At 29.2% G+C, this 10,790-nt stretch overlaps 1 pseudogene; it reads left to right on the plus strand.

The window, feature by feature from the left end:
* The first annotated feature begins 3,460 nt into the window (after positions 1 to 3,460).
* Positions 3,461 to 8,161, plus strand: LOC145798038 (G-type lectin S-receptor-like serine/threonine-protein kinase At5g35370 pseudogene; annotated as a pseudogene).
* Positions 8,162 to 10,790: the final 2,629 nt, after the last annotated feature.

Raw genomic sequence — 10,790 nt, forward strand, 5'->3', positions numbered from 1 at the left:
ATATTAATTGATAAATTATGATTTTTTATACATAGTTTATATTATTTGACACAAAATTTTATCTGTTTAAACTATATGTTATATTTGTTATAAATATTATTTAATTTTACTATTTACATTCTTAAAAATTCAGCTGATCACTATTCATGTTTTGACAAATTTAATATTAATTGGTTGTATTATTTAATATTGATTGATTATATTATTTTGACAAATTTGATGAGTTGTCTTCTTTTGACAATTTTGATATATCCCCATGAAATAGTTGGTTATTTTTATATATTTAAAATGTCTATAACCATTACCAAAATTTTAAAAGGGGTATATATTTTTATGTCTAATATAAATATTTTTTAAAAGAGATTTTACTATACATACAAATATTTTAATATAAAAAAAAAAAATTACTATGCAATCACTGTGAACTTTTTGTTTCTTATGTGAAATGTTTTAAAATCAGCTATTACTATTTATTAATAGCAACTCATAGTCTATTATTCAAACCTAGTTGTGCTTGATTTATTTTTTGAAAATGGAAAAGCACCAACAACCAGCTGCTATTTTTTTTTTTTTTTTTGAAAAGATAAAACCGCATATTGAGCATGCCCCAGCTGTAAACCCACGTGAAGGGACTCCAAAGTCAAAAGAGGAGCATCCCTCTTCCAACAGGTATAGATTTTTGTGTATAAATAGAAGCGTTTTGTGTAGAGAAAAATGGAGAACTTGAAGAGAAAAAATTTTGTTTGATCCAAAATTGTGATTGTATTTTTTACTCTGCTCTTTCACTCTCAGATCTAAGTGTTATCTTTATTATTACACTTTCATATCTATTTCTTTGTGAGAGAATTATTGTAAGAGAGGGTTGAAGTACTTTTTATCTTTATTCATTATTTTGTGAGAGAATTTTGTAAGAGTGAGACTTTTATTGTTGAGTAAAGTTCAACAAATAAGAGTAAGATCTGTGTAAAATCCACAAGCTTGGTGAAACTTTGGTGGTGTATTGATTTATTTTGATAGTAAAAATTTCTCAAGGAAGTTTCTTAGGGAGTGGACGTAGGCCCGGCGTACCGAACCACTATAAATCTCAGCGTTTGATTTTTTCTCCCTAGCTCTCTTACTTTTATATTGATAATTATTGTTCGGTTTTTTATTTTTTAAAATTTGAATATTGTGTTAATTATTTTTTAATATTACAAAAAATATTTTTAACAACCCGATTCACCCCCCTCTTGGGTTGCGTACCTGGGATAACAGGGACTATCGCCATCATGCTTCCACTTATTGTTGTTGAATTTTGACCATTGTCCTTGTTCCACAACATTTTCTTTAACCTACATGATATGGTTTCCCGACTTCTTGTCAAAACCACGATTGTCCTTCTCAATTTTGAGCCGCACTATCAGTTCCTCCAATTTCATCTCCTTACACTTATGTTTCAGATAATTCTTGAATTCTTTCCAAGATGGTGGCAATTTTTCAATAATTGCTGCTACTTGGAAAGATTCACTGAGAATCACCCCTTCCGCATGTATGTCATGGAAAATTAATTGGAGATCTTGAACCTGACTAATAACTGTCTTGGAATCCATTATTTTAAAATCCAAAAAACGCCAACAAATTTCTTTGTACCAGAATCCTCTGTTTTATATTTTAGATCTAGAGATTCCAACAATTCTTTTGCGGTGCTTTTGGCACTATACACATTGTACAGTGTGTTGTTCAACACATTGAGGATACAATTTCGACACAAAAAATCACCATGCTTCCATGCATCAACTGTGGCAACCACTTGCCGGTTAGTTACTCCCTCGTTTAGTGTCGAAGTTTTTTTATGAGTGAAACGAGCCAAATTCAATGTTGTAAGATAAAACATCTTCTTTTGTTGCCATATTTTAAAATCATTTCCATTAAATTTTTCTGCTTTCTCCCCATGATTTACCAGTATTGCCGAAGTCATCACTGGCACAATGAGTATGGGGGTCGGAGTAAGAACAGTCTCAGTACTATTTGTTTTAGTAGTCATATTTCTGACAAAATAATAAAGTACCAATCACAAATTTATACAGAATATAACTTACAAGCAAAATATATAGAAAAATATTTTGTAACAAAATTCCAATGATAAAAATATATGACTACTATGTTATCAAAGAAATAATTAAACAGTATATTACTACTAGTTAAGAAATACTATTTAATTTCCTGAAACAAAATATCCGTCTGTCTAATACACAAATTTAAAAAAAAAAAAAACAGAACTCTACTTTAATATTGTTGTTCCCAGTGGTTGTGTGCCTGTGTAAATGAAACGTATAAATAAAATAAACAACAAAATAAAAATAAATAATCCAAAAAATAATTAACTAGATTAAATTCTGAATTAATTGCTTATAGAAATTTTAAGTCGAGGCTTGTGTTCGATACAATCTCCTTAAAGTAGATTTCACCCTCGCTCTGGTGTTTCAAGAATTACTGGCATCCACTTCCCAGGATGCAATGATTACTACTTGATTTGCAGCACTACAAAATCAAGTCTGGCGAACCAAACAATGTTGTAGCTCTGTCTTTCTTTTTCTAGAAACTAAATGGTAGATAAATATAGGAGCACAGAAGGACGAATAGAAGAGAAAAAAGGAAGAGACCTTTGGAAAATTCGATGAAATGAATTGTAGGAATGGCAGGCTATTTATAGCCAAACATGTACCTGTTCCGATTGGGTTTAGTGGCTGTTCGGAAATGGCCAGAAAGGCGCAACCGGAATAGCACCGTTTCGGAAATGAGGTAACTGGGAATTCAAAATTTGAAAAATCGAATTTAAATTTTGGCACAGAATTTGAATTATTTCCATAAGGAAACAAAATTTCCTGCAAGAATTTTTGAAAAAATTCGAACGAATTTTATCCAAAAAATTAAAGTTAGGACCCAACCCACAATCTACACCCGCACTCGGCCGGACGATGGCTTGCGTGTGGTGGTTTTTGGGCCAAGCCTACTTTGTCCATAACTCCTCTCTTTACAAAAACTTGGGGTGCCCCTTGGGGCCCATCCCAAATATAGCAAGTTAGAGTATATATACTCATATAAATCCTTAAGTCTTTCTTATGTGGGACAAACGCATTTCACAAATGTATAGAAAACCCACTTAAAGCCATTTCCATCAACCCGAAAATGCATGTTGAATTCTCATTCATCCGAAAATAGTTTTGAGCAACCAAATATACGATATTATTCACTACGCAACATTAAACATGAACTCAATTAGAAACGTTAAAAATAACATTTGGATTCCACCTTAATTAGTGTTCAAAATTAGTAAAAAATAAGATATTACAAAGTCATTTTCCAACAATTTCATGACATTTGTACAAAAATAAGAGAGAAAGGGTAAATTGGACTTGTTTGTGATATCGAGTTGATAGAATAACACAATGGACAAGGAGCACTTACATAGAAGACGACTATGGGATTTTTTATGGATTCAAATTTTGATGAATATGGGATTTTTGTATATATTCATAGGGACTTTGCAAGTGCCATTTTATGTTTTAAAGATTTGATGCATTGCATATATTTGTATAGAAAATTGTATTTATAGAGATAGAAGACAATTCTTCACACCTTTTTTAAAAAAAATGTTGTTAAATTTTTTTATCTCCTTATTTTGCCAATATAATCGAACTTTACTTAAATTTTCTTGGTAATTTCTATGAAGTAGGTTGATGAATCAAATGATTATAGAGATCAACAAAGATGTCTCATACATTTAGGGTTTATATGGGCACTGACGGAGTTAGAAATTCAAAAAGTAAGGGGTACACATGAATCAAAATATTAAATTTTATTTTTCCTATAACAAGTAGTAATGGGATATTATTAAACTTATGCACTTTTTATTTATTTTTTGTCAATCGGTAAGATATAATATTATAATTATCATGAGACTTACATCAATATGACGTGATTCATCAATCCATAATCAATAATTAAATTCTATTAACCCAACATTAGGGACAAACAAACAACTAATAAGTTCAACTCTATGAACTCAACTAATAAAAAAGAATAGCCAACTCAACAAATTTTATAATGAAAAATAAATCATCAATTGATTCAACACTTACTTTGACTTGTTAGTTAAAAGTGTACAAAAATGAGGAAGAGAATATAATAAAACATTTTAAAAATTTTAAAAATATAAAAAAATTTACATGATTTAAAGAGAGATATTATTATAATTTTATTAGAGATAAATAATATATAATTTTTATGTATAGAGATAATGGTCAAGTTATCAAAACTTTAAGGGCATGTGCCACTGGCCCTTCGTTGTCTCCACCACTATAGATGAGATACGAACAGGTGGTAAAGAACGAACAAATGATGAGAGAGAGAGAGAGAGAGAGAGAGAGAGAGAGAGAGAATATGAGAGAAAAATGACAAGAGACGTGAGCTTAAGCGGATGAAAGGCAAAATTATCTATACTATATATATTAAGTAAAGAGAAATTTTTAACTCCAAATCTGGTAGGAGTTCTAATTTTTTAATCTAAATTTTTTAATTTTTTTATTTAAAAAAAAAATTTAGCATTTATTAACTTTTCTCAACTCCAAGTTTTACTTTCATAATAGTATTTTAATACAGTAAGAACAAGCATAAAATTTTTTTTGAAATCCAACACATGTGAATTCCTTGAAAAGTCCCAACATATATGATTATTATCTCTCATAATAACACTTTAATGTATTAAGAACAAGCATAAAAAAAAATTTTGAAAAGTCCAACACATATGATTATTATCAAAATATTAAACTTTAATATAATATAATAAAAAAATGACATTTAATTCCTTGAAAAATCTAACACATATGATTATTATCAAAATATTAAATTTTAATATAATATAAAAAATGAAAAAAAGAAGGCATTTAAAAAAAAGATATTTAAAAATCGCAATTCACATATATAGATAATTATAAACACAATCCGTGCATAGCACGGGTGATATGCTAGTAAAAAAGAAAATAAAAGGATCAAAATGATGGATTATGAGGATAAAAAAAAACGGTGGTGCTATATATATTAATTAATGTATTAATTAATAGATCAACGTTAGTTATGATATTATTATTAATCCCATTTATTAATCATATTACAAATATTAAAAACTTCTTAAATTATGTCAAATTATTAATTGGTACACTAATTAGCGCACTAATTAATGCATATAGCATTATTCTAAAAAAAAGAGAAATGTTATGAATCTCAAATATTTTACCAAACCGCTCACAGAATCACCTAAATTCACATGTGTATAGGTCTCACACCTATATAAGAGATTTAATAAAATATTTGATAAAGTATTTATGGTCCATAGCATAATTCTAAAAAAATGTCAAATGAGACGAATCTGCATGTATCACTAAAAAGAGTTGTAGTATGAACGCTTTTTCGTAATTAAAATCTAAAACGTATATCTTTAAAGACGCAATAAATACTTAGGGTCTCGTTTGTTTGGAAAGTTAGAGGGGAGATTGGGATAGGTAGTGAGGTGAGACCCATTAATATTATGTTTGTTTTGAGAGATGGGAAGAGAATTGATAGTGAACTTCGAATTGGGATGGGCCTCCCTAAGGGAATTCGGATGAGCCTCTAGGACTTGGTATTAGAAAAATAATCTGACGGATTAGAAATTTTTTATTTTTATTTTATTTTTTACATGTCGGGCATTTTTTTTTGAACATTAATATTTAATTTTTTGTATTTTTGGTTAAGTAAAAATCATTATTTTATTTGTTTTATTTTTTTTTGAAAATTTTTTATTTTATTTTTATTTTTTAAATTTTTTTTACATGTTGGGTATTTTTTTAAAAACATTAATGTCTAAAGTTTTTGTATTTTTTTATTTGTTTTATTGTTTTATATTTATTTTATATAAAAATAATTTAACAATTCATATACTAACAACTATCATCAAAACAAATATAATTTTACTTAATCTTGTCACTATTAATCTCTTCACTATCAATCCTTTCTATTTTACTTCTGAAAACAAATGGACCCAAGATTGTCTAATTTTGGGGAGGGTAAAGGATAGGGTGACCGACATTGGCTATAGTGGAAGATAGATGGTCGGTGGTGGAGTTAAGGGAGGAGGAAGAGGCTTGCGAAGAGAAGGAGAAAGCGAGATAGGGAGGGGTAAAAATGAAAAAAAAAAATTTAGCCTGCGTTTGGTTGTGTTTTGTAAATGTGATTTGAGAGTATGAGTTGTATTTTGAGTTTGTGTGTTGTAGAATTATGATTTGAGTGTAGAAAATTTGTTTGATAAAGAGTTTTGAAAATAGTTTTGGAAAAGAGGTTTGATTTGAGTGGGGAATTGTTGATGTGACATTTGATATGTGATACAAAAATTTACAACTCATAACTAAACATACAATTCAAAATTATTTTAAAGCACATAAAAAATTTAAAAATTTTCAGAAAATATTTTTCCCGATTATATAAATGAATTGCAAAAAAAAATAAAAAAATCTGTACAGCAGAGGACATCCGGGCGGAAGACCCGATGGACATCCGGACGGTCTTCCCTGAGGCAAAAAAATCACAAAAAAGGCTGCTGATGCACAGGGCTCTCGGCAGAGATTTTGAAAATTGATTCCAAACACTCAATCAAACATCATACTGAAACACACCTGTAGAATTACATTTTCAATTCACAACCAAACAGAGCCTTATAAATTCCTATATTGCAATTAATTCTACAGTTTCTATTGTTATAGTAATTAAAAAATGGGAAAATCGGTCTAAGGTCCCTATCCAACTTTTAGTAATGGATTAGGTCCACAATCTGTTCTTTTGTAGTCTAAGGTCCCTCACCCCATTCCTTCTCTCTTTCTACTCACTTTCTCTCTCTACATGGGCTCTCTGTTTCTGCTTCACATTCAAATAATGGTCAGCAAACAAACTTCTATTTGTGTGTCATTCACATGGCATCCAATGCTATCACTTGGTCTGCTAATCGTGATGCTCCCATTTCGAATTCAGGAAAGATGAGTCTAATCCTTGATGGGATTTCAATTACCGATCAAGATGGCGCTTTTAGATGGTCAACTGCGCCATTGAAGGCGTCGGTGTCCGCTCTTCTTGATTCGAGTATACAGAGCTAAAGGATGCAACTGATAACTTCAACACTCAGATTGGATCAGGTGGGTTTGGTGCAGTATACAAGGGTACTCTCCCAGATAAATCTCTAGTTGCGGTAAAGAAGATCACTAATTTAGGCATTCAAGGGATGAAGGATTTCTGCACTGAGATTGCAATTATAGGAAATATTCATCATGTCAATTTGGTCAAGTTGAGAGGCTTTTGTGCTCAAGGGAGAGAACGATTGTTGGTTTATGAGAATATGAATCGTGGCTCCTTAGACCGAACCCTCTTTGGTAATGGACCAGTTTTAGAATGGCAAGAAAGGGTTGAAATAGCGCTTGGAACTGCACGTGGGCTTGCATACTTGCACAGTGGGTGCCAACAGAAGATCATCCATTGTGATGTCAAGCCGGAGAACATACTCTTGCATGACCAATTCCCGGCAAAAATCTCTGATTTTGGGCTTTCAAAACTTCTAGGCCCTGAACAGTCTGGTCTATTCACAACAATGAGAGGTACTCGTGGCTATCTTGCTCCTGAATGGCTTACTAGCTCTGCAATCTCAGACAAAACCGATGTTTATAGTTTTGGAATGGTATTGCTTGAAATTGTGAGTGGAAGAAAAAACTGCTCAATACGAACACAAAGCCATAGTATTGATGATGATACTAGTGGTGGTGGCTACTCATCATCTTCACCAGGACCGCCACAACTTGTTTATTTCCCACTCTTTGCACTGGAAATGCACGAGCAAGGAAAGTACTTGGAAGTTGCTGATCTGAGGCTAGAGGGGCGGGTCACTAATGAAGAAGTGGAGAAGTTGGTGCGTGTGGCTTTGTGTTGTGTCCACGAAGAGCCAGCACTTAGACCGAATATGGTTAGTGTTGTTGGCATGTTGGAATGTGAGATACCTGTGGGTCAGCCAAGGCTGGAGTCTTTGAACTTTTTGCGCTTTTATGGGCGTCGATTAAGTTTTAAGATGCATGTGGATTTTTTTGTTTTATCTTTACTGTGGTAGTTGCTAATCAAGATGTTAGTGAATTGAACTGAATTTTCTCTGGGTTGATCCAGAGAAATTCTCTGGTTTGAACTGAATTTTCTCTGGGTTGATCCAGAGAAATTCTCTGGTTTGGATTGAACTAGTCCTCAAGTGTTGTCCAGAGAAATTTGGCATTTTCTCTATGAATTTTCTCTGGTTTGGAAATCATGTTTTTTGAATATTTAGTATGTATAAAGGTGTAATGATGTCATGTTGAGAATTGAATTCATTTTATAACCCATAGATTTCTTCTCTCAGTGCTCTAATTCATTTGAATTCTTTTTTCTTTTTTTTTCGTTGATTAAAATTTCTTTACAAAGTTGCTCATTTTATTCCCCCAAAACGAAAACCACATGTGATTTAAGGCAATTATTGACAAGATATTCCAGTGTTTAAATCACCAGAAAATACTCTGATTTGCACCATTTTTGGGAATTGGATGAGACATTTGCAAAACATAGAAAATCAAAAAAATTGAACAAATCAGAGAAATTTCAAATTTCTCTGGATGGAAATTTCTCTGGGTTGAAATTTCTCTGGATAGATTTTCTCTGGACTTGCAGAAATTTTTCAAAAAATATTACAAACCAGAGAAATTCTCAATTGTTATTTTTAATAAACCAAAGAAATTCTCAATTGATATTTCAATAACAAACTAGAGAAATACTCAGATTTTTCAAGAGTTTCTCTGGTTCTGGTAAGTTGCCATTGTTATCCCATTCTAATGTTGCTTACATATTACAATGTGAAATTTTTCCAGTTGAATTCAGTTGAAGAATGTTGCTTACCTAATGAATCACAATGATTTGGATGTGAGTGAGAAGAAAAGTAGAGAAACTTATCCAGAGAAATTTGGTCCAGAGAAATTTCTCTGAGCCAGAATTTCTCTGACCAATTTTCTCTGCACTGAAATTTCTCTGGACCAATTTTCTCTGCACTGAAATTTCTCTGGACCAAATTTCTCTGGACCAATTTTCTCTGGACTGAAATTTCTCTGGACTGAAATTTCTCTGGATCAAGGTTGAGGGACCTTAGATATTATGAAAATATTGTTGAGGGACCTTAGACATTATGAAAATATTTGGTGTCCTTTATGCTATAAAATCATAATACCAGGGACCTTAAAAAAAAAACCCCATAAAAAATATCCATTATTATTATTATTAGGGAAAAAAAAAACACTAGGTTTGATCTTGGAAATAAAATTAACCCTAGAGATTTTAATTTTATTGATTCAAATCATAATTTTTTGATTTGTTTTCAATCTAAATAGTTTGTCTATTTTCGTTAAGTAAAATTATCTGAAAAAGTATTTTAGTCGTTAACTAAAAATGTTATTTTAGCCTTTTTTATGTACAATTGAATTTAATAGCTAAAATATAAATTTTCATTTAATTTTACTTAACAAAAATAGACAAAGAATTTAAATTGAAAACAAACTAAAAGATTATGATTTAAGTTGACAAAATTAAAAATATTACCCAAAAAAAAAATCCTAAGATTTTAATTTTGCCAATTTAAATTTTAATATTTTTGATTTATTTTCAATCTAAATCATTTGGCTATTTTTGTAAACTAAAATTGACAAAAAATAATATTTAGTCATTAAACGTAATGTAAAAATATACAAAATATCTAAATTACCCATTTTCATTGAGTTTAATAATTAAAATATATATTTTTTCATTAATTTTATTTAATAAAAATAGACAAATGGTTCAGATTGAAAATAAATTAAAAATTAAAATTTTAAATTGATAAAATTAAAAATTTAGAATTAATTTTATTGTAAGAGTCAATCCTTTTTATATATATATATATATTAGTTTTTATTCATATTTGTTTTTGTTAACAGAGTCAAATTCTAATTTTTTTGGCTGTAATTTTTCATTACTCCTTATTTTATTTTTCGTTATCCCAAGATATTAGTTTATTTAAAAAAATTAATGACTAAAATAATATGAATTTTTTTTTTTATTTTTCTCTTCTTTTAAATTTATAAAAAAATTATAATTATGACAATTAATATTTTTTTAAAAGGTCAAAGGGTAATTTTAAAAAGTTAGTAATTTTAAAATGTAATAATTATACTATAAAAAAATTGAATTTTTTAAAAAATTAATATTTTTTAAAAAATTGAATTCTCATTTGGGAATTATTCAAAATAATAATAAAAAATTTACGTACAAATCTTAATAAGTAAATTATTGTTCTATAAATCTTGTGAGAATTAATGGTATTTTTTATCAAATACTATTAAAAAAATTTACTAATTATTAATTTTAAACTACTTATAGTTCTATAAATCTTGTGAGAATTAATGGTATTTTTTATCAAATACTATTAAAAAAATTTACTAATTATTAATTTTAAACTATAGTTTAAAATTTTTGTCACAAAACATGATACTAATGATATGTTTTAGCAACAATTTAAAAAAATTATCATAAAAAAATTATTAAGTTTCAACTTTCAATAATAGTTTAAAAAATTTTTACAAAAATATTGCCAATTATAAATTTTAGTGATAATTAATAAAAATTATGACAAAAAAATTATTAATTATTAATGATATATATATAAAAATTATTTTTGTTAATTATTAAGA

Source organism: Camellia sinensis, chromosome 8, assembly GCF_055761805.1.
Source record: "Camellia sinensis isolate YWXY chromosome 8, ASM5576180v1, whole genome shotgun sequence".
NCBI lineage: Eukaryota > Viridiplantae > Streptophyta > Magnoliopsida > Ericales > Theaceae > Camellia > Camellia sinensis.